This window comes from Aulonocara stuartgranti (genome assembly GCF_965226115.1).
Source record: "Aulonocara stuartgranti genome assembly, chromosome: 4".
NCBI classification, from domain to species: Eukaryota; Metazoa; Chordata; class Actinopteri; order Cichliformes; family Cichlidae; genus Aulonocara; species Aulonocara stuartgranti.
In genome coordinates this window covers 22843109-22854984 of record NC_138942.1, presented here as the reverse complement: position 1 = coordinate 22854984, position 11876 = coordinate 22843109, and positions in this window count along the sequence as shown.

The window sequence follows — 11876 nt, the reverse complement described above, 5'->3', positions numbered from 1 at the left end:
AAGGAGTCTGTATCCATGCTGTTTAGGAGGTCAAGATGTATACACCGAGTGGTGAGACATTTGAATATTATTCCCCACCTTTTCTCCGATCTGCGGCCGGTCTTGACCTTGTATGGTCCAAAGCAGTCTATTCCTGTGGAGTAGAAAGGTGGTTTGAATAACCTAAGACGAGCAGCAGGCAAGTCTGACATTTTTGGAATGATGGGCTGTGCTCTCCATTTCGGACATGCGACACAGCTATACTGATGCCTGCGTACGGCTTCCCTTCCTCTGAGAATCCAGAATTTCCGACGTAGTTCAGCAAAAAGTCTTTCTGAACCAGCATGATGCAGTTTGTCATCATAATTTTGTATGATCAGTTTGGTCACTGGATGAGCAGGATCAAGTACTATTGGGTGAATGACATTCAATTCCAAGTCTGGGCTTTGCCGTAGTCGGCCTCCTACATGGATAAGTCCAGAATTCCTGCACAACACTGGTGACAAACACAATAGACGGCTGTCGGATGAGAGGGGTTTGTCTGACTGTAAACGGGCTAAATCTTCGCCGAAACTGTCCAGTTGTGCCTGACGAAGGATTTCTTGTTCTGCTGTTTGATAGTCAGCTGCAGAAGGAATGTTACCCTTTTGGTTGGAGAGTGAACGAGCCGTGAAATCCAATAGCTCTTGATACGTTCTAAAGCTGGGTGTGTATGTATGGGAGGGTATACTGACAATACCAAAGAAGTAGGCTTTCTTTAACTCAGTCTGATCATCATCAGGATGGAGATCTGTAACTGTGGGCCAGTTATTTGGAGGTTCATGCAGAAACGAGGGACCCTCGGTCCACCTGTTTGAGCTAAGGAACTCTTTCAGGGATTTACCTCTCGTAACATCATCAGCAGGATTTGTGGCTGAATTGATGTATCTCCAGTCTTGGCTGTTTGTGAGGTTTTGAATTTCTGAGACTCTGGCTCCTACGAATACCTTGAAACGGCAGGAATCTGACTGAAGCCAGTGAAGTACAGTTGTCGAGTCAGACCAAAGGGTGGTAGTCCTGACTGGTAAGGTGAGTTCTGTTTGTATGAGCTCACAGAGGCGTGCGCCTAGTAGGGCTGCGCATAGCTCCAGTCTGGGTATTGTTAAATGCCGTTTAGGAGCAACACGTGAGCGAGCTAACAAGAAACTCAGTTCTACATGGCCTTCAAGATCATCTGATCTCAAATATGCGACAGCACCATATGCTCGCTCTGAAGCGTCACAGAAGACATGAATGTCTCGAACTGTGGTAGAAACATCCATTTCCTTAGAAGTATAGCAACGTGGGATGGCAATTTGTGGGAGATAACAAAGTTCTTCTTCCCAGGACTTCCATGCCTCTAAGAGGTCGTGTGGAAGGGAAGGGTCGTCCCAATCTCTCTCTTTTCTCCATAGCTCTTGCACCAAGGTTTTGGCGCGTGTTGTGAATGGGAGTAAGTAGCCTAATGGGTCATACAGACGAGCAAGTACTGCATAGATACGACGCATTGTGGTGGGGTGTGAGGCTAGAGTTCTGTATTTATAGGCAAACAAATCAATCTCACAATTCCACAATAATCCTAATGTGCGTTCATGTGGGCCAGATGGCTTGTCTTCAGTCAGGCAAAGTTCATTACTTGCCGTTCTTACCTCAGATGGTAGATGGCTAATCACAACAGGATTATTGCTGGCCCACTGGCGAAGGTCGAAGCCTCCTTCTGATAGATGGTTTCTTAATTTGTCTAGGAGTGTTCGAGCTAACTCTGCTGATGGAAAACTCTGCAAGCAGTTATCAACATAGAAACACTGCATTACTGAAGACTGCACATCTTTGTCAGATTGATATTCCTTCACATGTTTCTGCAGTGCATAGATTGCACAACAAGGGCTGCAGGTCGTACCAAAGGGGAGTACCTGCCACTCATACACTGAAGGGGGAGCTGCTTTGTTCATGTCACGCCACAGGAATCGGAGGAGTGGTTTATCAGGAGGCAGAAGACGGACTTGGTGAAACAAGCCTTTGATGTCGCCACTTATTGCCACTGAATGTTGCCTAAAACGCAACAAAACACCGAGAAGTGTTGGGCCTAGGATTGGTCCTGGCAATAGGTACTTATTGAGACACTGACCTTGAAATGTGAAAGAGCAGTCAAAGACTATGCGATCTTTATTGTTGTGACTTGTCATATGATGAGGAATATACCAGGTTTCTTTGCTATTGTGCATCTCCTCCGGGCTAAGTTTGACTACATAGCCTGCCTGCTCCAATTTCAAAATCTGATCCTTGTAAGACATGGCTTTGTCAGGATCTTTAGCTAACCGAGCCTCAGTGTTGCGGAGTCTAGACATGACTACAGTTGGAGGGACATTCAAAGGAGGAAAGTTTGCCATCCGAAGAAGAGGAGTGGCGTAGCGATTAACACCATTGATCTCAACCCTTTTTGTGGCCTGTTCAAGGAGTTCCAGTGCCAGTTGATCTTGCTTTGATCGGATCACAGATTTCTCACTGTATTCAGGTAAAGTGTCTAGTTGCCATAGCTTCTCAACATGATAACGCAGTACATCTGCAGATGAACTGAGAGATGTGAACAAACACTGCACATGCTCTGTACTGCTCTGGGGCTGAAAATCTGTGATCGGACCTTGAAGTGTCCATCCTAATTGGGTTTTAACTCCTGCAGGAGACCCATATGGTCCCTGCCTCAATGGAGCATTAGGCGTGATGAGGTGAGTATGATCTGAGCCTATGAGCAGGAGTGGCGCTGCTTTATTAATAATGGGTAATGGGATACCTTGAAGATGCTTGTATCTCCGTTGGAGAGATGATACAGGGTAGGTGTGGTCTGAAAGTGCTAGGTGACTTGCAGTGAAGGCATTATTAATTGTGTAGGTTTTCTCTGGGTGTGCGATGGGTGAGATTTTGAAACTTACGGAAGAACCATGAATAGTTTCAACTTCTTGACGGACCGTTCTAAGTGATAATCTCTCTGCTTCCCCAGTTAGGTTGAGATGCTGTGCAGCTGATGTCAGAAGAATGGTACGCTGGGAGCCATCGTCAAGTACTGCATATGTTTCAAGGGTTCTTTTGCCGTTTCGCAGGAGCACTTTCACAACCTTTAAAAGGACACTAGGACAGTCACTAGGTCTATCAAAGTACAGTGTCCTCACTACAGGATTAGTTTCAGTTTTAGATCTCTTATTTACATCACATAGGATCTGTAGATGTAGTCCCATACAGGTGGCACATGCTTTCCTCAGGTCACACTTTGCGGCCTGATGAGTCCTAGCACAACGCCAACACCGTTTGTTTGCTTTTATCCAGTTTATTTTCTCATCCTTTGTCTTCTGAATGAACTCGGGACACTTACTAATGTGGTGTTCAGGTGAGCGGCAATATGCACATGTTGCCTTAGTTATGATGGGTTGTGCTGCCTGTACAGGATCATCAGATGTATTTGCCCCATGTAATATTGTTGTAAGTGGAGAGGTGTACTTACGGGAAGGTCGTGGCTGGTTGAAGGATGAAACAGGACTGGCCTTCCTTGGTTGACACTTGCATTCCATTTGCAACCAGGATGAGAACAAAGGCAAAGTATACGTCATTTCTCCCTGTTCCCTGTAAACATGCCGTTTGAAGCGACTGAAATGCTCTGCAGGCAACTTCGCTAACAAGCGATCGACATGGGAGCCACAATCTAGTTCTGCACGTCCTTGTTCTCCCATAGTGCTAAGCAACCCAACTAAAGCCTGTACTCGAAGAGCAAAATTATCAAGGCTCTGACCATCACCTGCTCTGATAGGAGGCAGTTCCAGTATATTCTTTAGCTCTTTCAATGCCAGCTGTCTTGGTTGCCCATAACGCTCATCAAGGGCTTTGATGGCTTGTGTGTATGGGTCAGGAGCGTAGGAAAAGGCAAGAGCTAATCGTTTAGCTTGGTCTACTTTGAGGTGATCAAGAAGGACGTGATATTTGAAGTGCTCTGTCTCATGAGGATCAAGAAGGTTTGTAAGGGCCATCCGTAACATCCTGTATTGCATTTCGTCTTCTCTACTAAGGTCTGGAAACGAAGGACCTTCAAGCTTATATACATGTGTTCTCGTGCTAGAGGAGTGACCCGAGCTAGCAGTACCAGGTATCAAAGGTTTCTGGTCATATCAGAATCAGAATCAGAATACTTTATTGATCCCTGGGGGAAATTATTTTTTGTTACAGTGCTCCATTTTAAACCAACATTAAGACAAGACAGACAATACGCTAACTAAGAATAGTACAATATATACATATATATACATACATACATACATAAGTCACTTATAAATAAATAGTTGGAAAAGAAACATGTGTAGCTGTAGCAGCAAACAGTGTGTTAAGTGGATGCGTTGTACAGGGAGATGGCCACAGGCAGGAATGATTTCCTGTGTCGTTCAGTGGTGCTTTTCGGTAATCTCAGTCTCTCACTGAACGAGCTCCTGTGACTGACCAACATGTCATGGAGTGGGTGGGAGGTGTTATCCAACATTGTCTTTATCTTGGACAGCATCCGCCTCTCCGACACCACCTTGAGGGAGTCCAGCTCCATCCCCACAACATTGCTGGCCTTACGGATCAGTTTATTAAGTCTGTTGGCATCTGCGACCCTCAGCCTGCTCCCCCAGCATGCAACAGCATAGAGGATCGCACTGGCCACAACAGACTCATAGAAAATCCTCAGCATTTTCTGGCAGATGTTGAAGGACCTCAGTCGCCTCAAAAAATAGAGACGACTCTGGCCCTTCCTGTAAAGTGCTGTGGTGTTGAGGCATTGGATGTAGCTGGTTGCTGCTCTAGAGGAGGGCAATGCTTGTGGTCAGATATGCGAATGAGAGGTTGAACAGGGTCTTCAGCTAAAGGAACAGCAGGTTGAACACATGAGATCTGGTGGAGATCCTGCCGTGATAAGGCCAGGAAATCAAAGGGAGTCTCATCTTCTGTAGCAAGGACTGGTCTAGGCAAACCAGTTGAAGGGATAGCAGCATCTAGTATTGTTGAATTAGGTAAAGGAGGGCTGGCAGCTGTAACTAAGCCAGACTGACGGCTAATCTGCGGGGGCTGGAAGGGTGATTGACAGGTTACTGTATCAATCACTGGGAGCTGCTCATGTCGTTGATGTGTTTGAGGACTGGCTCGTAAACTGCATACAGAAGCTTTGATTCCATCAGATGAGACTGTGCGAATGGAAGATCTGGAGCTACGAGAATGGGAAGGAGATGATTGAATCATAAATTGCCTAATCTCCCTCATTGTTGTCAGGAGTTCCCTCATGACCTCATCTTGGTTGGTGGGTAAAGGAGCAGGGGATGTCTCTGGTTGTCTTTCTGACTCTCCGACAGGATCCTGCGGCCCATGTGTGTCTTTGTCACTATGCTGGCATTCAGTTTGGCTCTCTGTCTCACATGTAGCTCTTCTAGCTCCAGGATACTGAACGTCATACTGCTGCAGGTAGGCAGGAGGTCGACTATCACGACTGGATCTTCTCAAACCTTCAGTCAATGGCTGCTTTGAATCCATGACGCTAACACTGCTCCGGCTCGGAGGACCATGTTTTGAAGGAAGGAAGGTTCAGGGCTGAAGCAATCAGCATCATGGGCTCATCCGGTTAGAATAAGAAAAAGCAGCCATCTAATTCAGAATTATTCTCAGGGTTCTCCTTTTATTCTCAAATAAATAAGGCAAAGAAGGAAGGAAACAAAGACACACATGGACTGCCACAGCTGAAAGAAAACAGGAAAACAGATTTAAGTTACTCATTCCCTTAAACAATACATAAAATAAAACCCAAATAGAACCTCACCTCAGCTGCCGCCCCGTGTGGAAGTGAAGAAAAAGTGAGCCAAAAGTGAATGCAGTCCTTATATAATGTGTGACATATAATGTGTGACAGGTGATTGCAATCGAGGACAAGCACCACACCCAATCAAAGGTGAGAGAACTAAACAAGGTGCATCTGGTGAAGTGAGTGGGTGTGCTGGGATGTGCCAAAGGGTGGGTCTCTACAACATTATCATAGTCGTACATTCTCCAAATGTCTGTCTGTTCACAAACTAAAAAGGAATTTCAGACAAGAGGCACAAAGGGGTGACTGCTCACATTAAATCCAAGACCATGTCACTGAGTGAAATTTTAATAAGAGGAGATCTTTAGGATAAATTTAACATAATTTATTGATAAACAGAATTGAAACAAGCCGTCTGGTGATTGGACTCTGATGGCTAAATAGATCCAGATCGTTTATAGGGCAGGACCCCGCCCGGAGTCGAGATGCTTGTGATGGTGATGAAGATAGAGACTTGGATAGAGCTCTGAGTAAGGTGGGTTGAAGCAGAGATGGAGAGGAGGTGGGTTGCGGGAAGTAGTCAGAGGAACCGTGAGATTTAAAGTATGTGAAGTGGAGGCTGATTGGCTTGAAAGTGGCAAGTTGAAAGATGATTGGACTCGACCTGAGCTTGATGGTTTGGGAAAGTGGAAGTTGTGCTGGGCCCCGGTCTGGATGGGCCTGGGCCCCCTTTCCCTGGCGGGTCGCGGAGTATGGGAGTGCCTACTGGGGTCAGCGGGGGAGCTGGCCCCAGGGAGGGGTCACCTGCCCCTCCCTTCCTTCCCTCCCCATCTCCAGCTGCCTCCCTCTTCCCGCTCCACCACAACCACCCACACATGTAGGGCCTTGGAGTAGGGGTATGTCACCAGGGTGCAGAGGAGGCTACCCCCCCCCCCCCCCCCCCTGTCCCCTTCTGGCTGCCTCTGCCTCAATTTTATCCCACAACTTAGACATTCACATTACTCACACTCTCATTACGCATACATATAGGATCTTGGAGGTGGGCACGATACACGGAGTCCAAATTACCATCAGGGTGTACACCCCACCCCTGGCGTCGTTGCCCACCTCTCAATGTTAAATACACGTAGACATTGAGGGCTAGCAGGAGGGACTATGCGCTTACCTGCTGCTCTCTGGCAGGTAGCTCCATGCCCTCCTGGGTTTTAATTGCACCTTAGAACACACATGCATCAACACTACAATGAGCGAGTGGAGGGAGGTTTGGAGTCTTCTCTCACCCCCATTCTCTGCGGCCTGCTGGAGCGGGGGGGCTAGGAGGAGGAGTTGGCCGTCCGACTGCGGTCTGGAGTGTGGGGCCTCCCTGCTGCTGCGGAGTCGGGGTGGTCTGCCTCTCCCCACCGCAGGGAAAAGGGTAACACCACCTGGGTCTGGGTGCAGTTCCCCCCTCCAGGGGCAAGGGTACCTAGACCCGGTTCGTAGAGTACGCTTGGGGAGTGTGACCGTGTGTACAGCGTCTCTTTATGTCTGTCTCCATGTTGGTTGAGTGTGGAGTAAGTGCATATGAGAGCATGAGGGTGGGAATGGATGTTTGTGTCTGTGTGTGCCTGTATGTCTGTGTCTATATGTCAGGTTGGGTATCAGACACCACCTCTCTGGGGACATCTCAGGCCCTCCAAGGTTTGGAGACCTATCTCCACCCACCACCACTTCCCCTGCCAGTGGCGGACTCCCTCAGGTGTCGGTGCGTTGGTGGTTCTTTGTGTCTGGGGGTGGGCGTCCGGGTACACACCGGCTCACTCCTTGGCGGCCGCTTATCGGGGCCTGGAGCCTGGGGCTCGCTCGGACCACTTCGGAGGTGGGGTGCCCCCGGCCTCTCGGCCTGGGGCTCGGTCACTCAGGCACAGCTGGCTGCCGGCGGAGCTCACGGGCGCGTCACTGCAACTCCCCCTGGCTTCTGCTCTGCGGCTGCTGAGTGAGCCCTCATCTGGGACTCTCCTCAGCTCTTACTGGGACAGTGGCGCAGCTGCCCCTCTGTTGGTCTTCCTTGGTCTCTTGTGTTCTGGGGGCCTCTGGATGTCTGGAGTTTTGATCTCCTCCATACCTGCTTCATGCCCTGGAGGACGGGGCTGTGGCTCCCCACACTCCCTAGCAGATCGTTACATGGAGAAACCTTTGGAATGCAAGCATGCTGATCCACACAGGTATGCACACAGGTGTACACACGGGTATTCACAGACGCGGACTACAGCTTTCTTGGCTGCTGCCTCAAAGCACATTGTGCGCTGTCTATCTTGCGTGCTGCACAATATCGTTTATTATTTAGTATCTACTGATATCTACTGCTAGCTAGTTTATTGTGATGGTGCCGTTTTTTTTATTTTATTTATTATGTTGCTCTTTGTTGTTTGCTTTCTCTTCTGTTTTTTTTTCTCCATACAGGTGACCCAGGAGTTTTGTTCTTTTTTTTTTTTTTTTTTTCTTTCTTCCCCCCCTTCTCACCGTCTCTTCTCCCATTTGGTTTTCTTTCTCTCCCTCTCTTTCTTTCATTCTTTCTCCCTGTCCTATCCTCCAGTCATGTCTGTCCCGTTTGTAGCAACTGAAAATAAAATAAATTCATAATTATAATAAAGGTCAATCAAATGGACCAATATGGCAAGGCCATGACGATCCACTTGGTAAAATAAATCCGCTTGGCATCTTTCTTGGCCTTAAGACAACAATTCTGATGGCTATAGATCCAAACGGGACACAAAAAAAAAAAAAAAAAAAAAAAAAAAAAAAAGAAAGTGGAAGTTGTGATAGATGTGTGATTATTGATCTGGCAATAACCAGATGAATCTCCTGATTGGTGGGCTGGACTGGGCTGTTTACCAAAAATCAGTTCAGCCAGGAAGCCAAATGCTTTCATACACAAATGAAAACCAACCAAAAGACAATTCACTAACCTAACTTTCTAACAAAAAACAGGAGAATACTTAATCATCAAAAATGGCTTCTCACGCCTACTAGGCTGCTGCAGTGAACAATATATACAAGGTAAAAAAAATACACAATTGCTACTTTACAAATCTATTTACAAGATTAAGGTTCTATTGCCAGACACACACACACAAAAACATTTTACTTGGTTATACTTGCAAATCAATCAACTTTAATTTAAATACACCCTCAATAAAAAAAAGTTCAGAGTACTGAATTTTTCCATTGCAGAAAAGTAACTGATCAATTTAAAATCTCAGCCTTCAAAGAACATCTCTTTCACTGGTAAAAGTGACGGGCTCTTCAAGTTCATTTATGGCATCCTGAACAATTAAAAGGCGCATCCTGATTGGCAGATGCTAACAAGAAGTATCAAATACTTTAAATGCTGGCGTCCTCCTCTGATTTTGGGCTAGCCCTGGCATAGCTGCACCATTCTCCTATAGACTATCTGTGCCTTTGTTACATTGACAACTAGACTAACATTTTACATTATCATGACGTAATTTTATTGGCCTCACTACCAAAATATTTACCTCTTTTACAATCATGCTACAATCTTGGAATAATTTTACACCAAAATTTGAGAAATACAGACGATTTAAAAATAGATCTTAAGGCCATTGCTCCCTTTGGCTTCAGTGCACTGGTCATGTGCCAACTGTGTCTATATGGTAGTCTTTCTTTGCTTGTTATTACCAAACAGCTAAGCAGCTGAAAATGCAGAAGGGCAGGTTAATTTTCAGGTTAATTTGGCCAAGTGGTAAAAAGTCATGTCTTTGCTGCTGAACTAACACACAGGTTAGACACATTGTTTTATATGACAAGTTCTCAGTAAATTCTTCCCACAGGTTGACACCTGGTTTTCTGGAAAGGAGTCAACCTACCACCATGCAGCATGTACAGACAGGTTCGAATTATTCATCATAATCCGCTCCTTCCCGTGTACTTTTCTAACTGAGATACCTGCAGTGTTTGATATTTTTCTCATTACCTGCTTGAATGAACTTTCTGGTCATTTTGATAGCTCAGAAAAAACAAACAGAAAACAGTTCATTTACTAAAATATGATATTTTTGTTTCCACCTTTGATATTCATTTAAAATGTTAGTTCAAACAGAAGGATAATTGCAGGGTGTGAGTTTGTTGAAAGGAGTCCTCTTCTTCATTATTGTTTGTTTTATGTGTGCATACTGATTTACTCAAAGATATCATCTCAGCTGCTGCTGCTGCGCTGAGATAACCAGAGTGCAATTTTCTGCCTCGTACAGGATTCATATCCCACTGCAGAAAACTTCAAACTCACATATAATGATGTAGCTGTCATATCATTTTTTTTATCATTGCCAGATACAGTTAAAAATGAAGAATTAAAAATGAAAAACAAGACAACTAGTCAATCAAATAAAACCTATGACACAGTGCATACAGGAGATGACAAAAAAATAATGTGAAAGGATACAACAGCAATATTTTTCCACAATTTTAACAATAAAAAGACTTCATATGACTTTTCTGTGAGATGAGAAGATTTTAATGAGTTTAAAATCTTTAAATCTCCAGCCAGTTTGGATAATATGTACAGATTATTTTTAAGAAAGCAATAATACCTACTAGAGTACAGCTGTGCATTGTATACACTCACCAGCAACTTTTTTTAGGCCTGTTCGTCGCAATTACCAGTATATAATCAGCCAGTCATCATCAAGACAACCTGCTTAAGTCCAAACCAAGCATCAGAAAAGTTATTTAAGTGATCTTGAATTTGGCATGGTTTTCGATCTGACTGGTTCAGAAACTGCTGAAATTTTCCAGGGTTTACAGAGAATGGTCCACAAAAGGGAAAACATCCAGTGAGCAGCAGTTCTCTGCGTGAAATTGCCTTGTTGATGCAAGAGGTCAGATGAAAATGACCAGACTGCTTCCAAATGATAGAAAAGCAAAGGTAACTCAAATACCTATGTGGTACAACGAAGGCAAACAAGCATCTCTGAACACACAACACTTTGTTAGGGTTCAAATATTGAGGAAGGATACAGGAGGAATTCCAAAATAACAACACTGGTCCGGCTGGGTTAAGTCAAACGATGATTTTAATGAACACGCATGGGGAGATGTACACTGCAGAACATCAGCTGTAGATCTCCGCCCCAAAACTACACAGGAATGGTTTTATAACATCAGGGTATATTTTCTTGACGACCCCTCATGCGTCATCACATGCATAAGTTTCAAAACCACAGTGACATTTAACACAATTAGAAAAGAACATCACCATGTCTCCATCCCAGGTGTCTTCCTGTCGCTCGTCCTGCCCGCGCTTATCTTCTGAAACATCAGGCCCACATTCTGCAACAAACTGTTCTTTTGCAGGCACAATTTTGCAGTCACAAGAAAAATATGTCTGAACTCTCACCTAGACCTAAGTTCACTTACTCTGTATGTGTATATGTGTACGTGTGTGTGTGTGTGTGTGTGTGTGTGTGTGTGTGTGTGTGTGTGTGTGTGTGTGTCTCGACCTCACACGAACTTTGTCTTATGAGAAGAGAGGCCAATTCTCATCTATATCTGTAATATGTTGAATAAATGTTTTAATCAAGAACCTCTACTAAAAGCTTAATCAAAAGATATAAATGAATAAAAGACAATAATGAATAACCTGGTTATTCAAATAGCATCCTCCCAACAGCTCCTCAAAGTAACTTATACTTAGACTCTGCTTTAGTTTCACTTTCACAAGCACACTCTGCAAAAGCATGCGCTTCCTGTCTATTTTGGCACAGAGTGTACTCAGAGTTAGGCCTTTCTTTTATAATGCAATATAATCTGCATATAAACATTTAAGATTATGAAAAGTATTCAAAAGCATTTAAGATTATAGATTTAACTCAACAGTTTAAAGTGGTTATAACTGCACCTGTAATAAAGGCTAATTGGGTGCCAATAAGTTTAAACATCTGAATACAATATCAATGCTGTAGATTATATTATTAATGCAATGGTAGGGACGATGACCATGAACAATAGCAATAAAATATTTCCCTCATATCAATAACTTCAAAGCTTGAAGTAGATTGCCTGTATC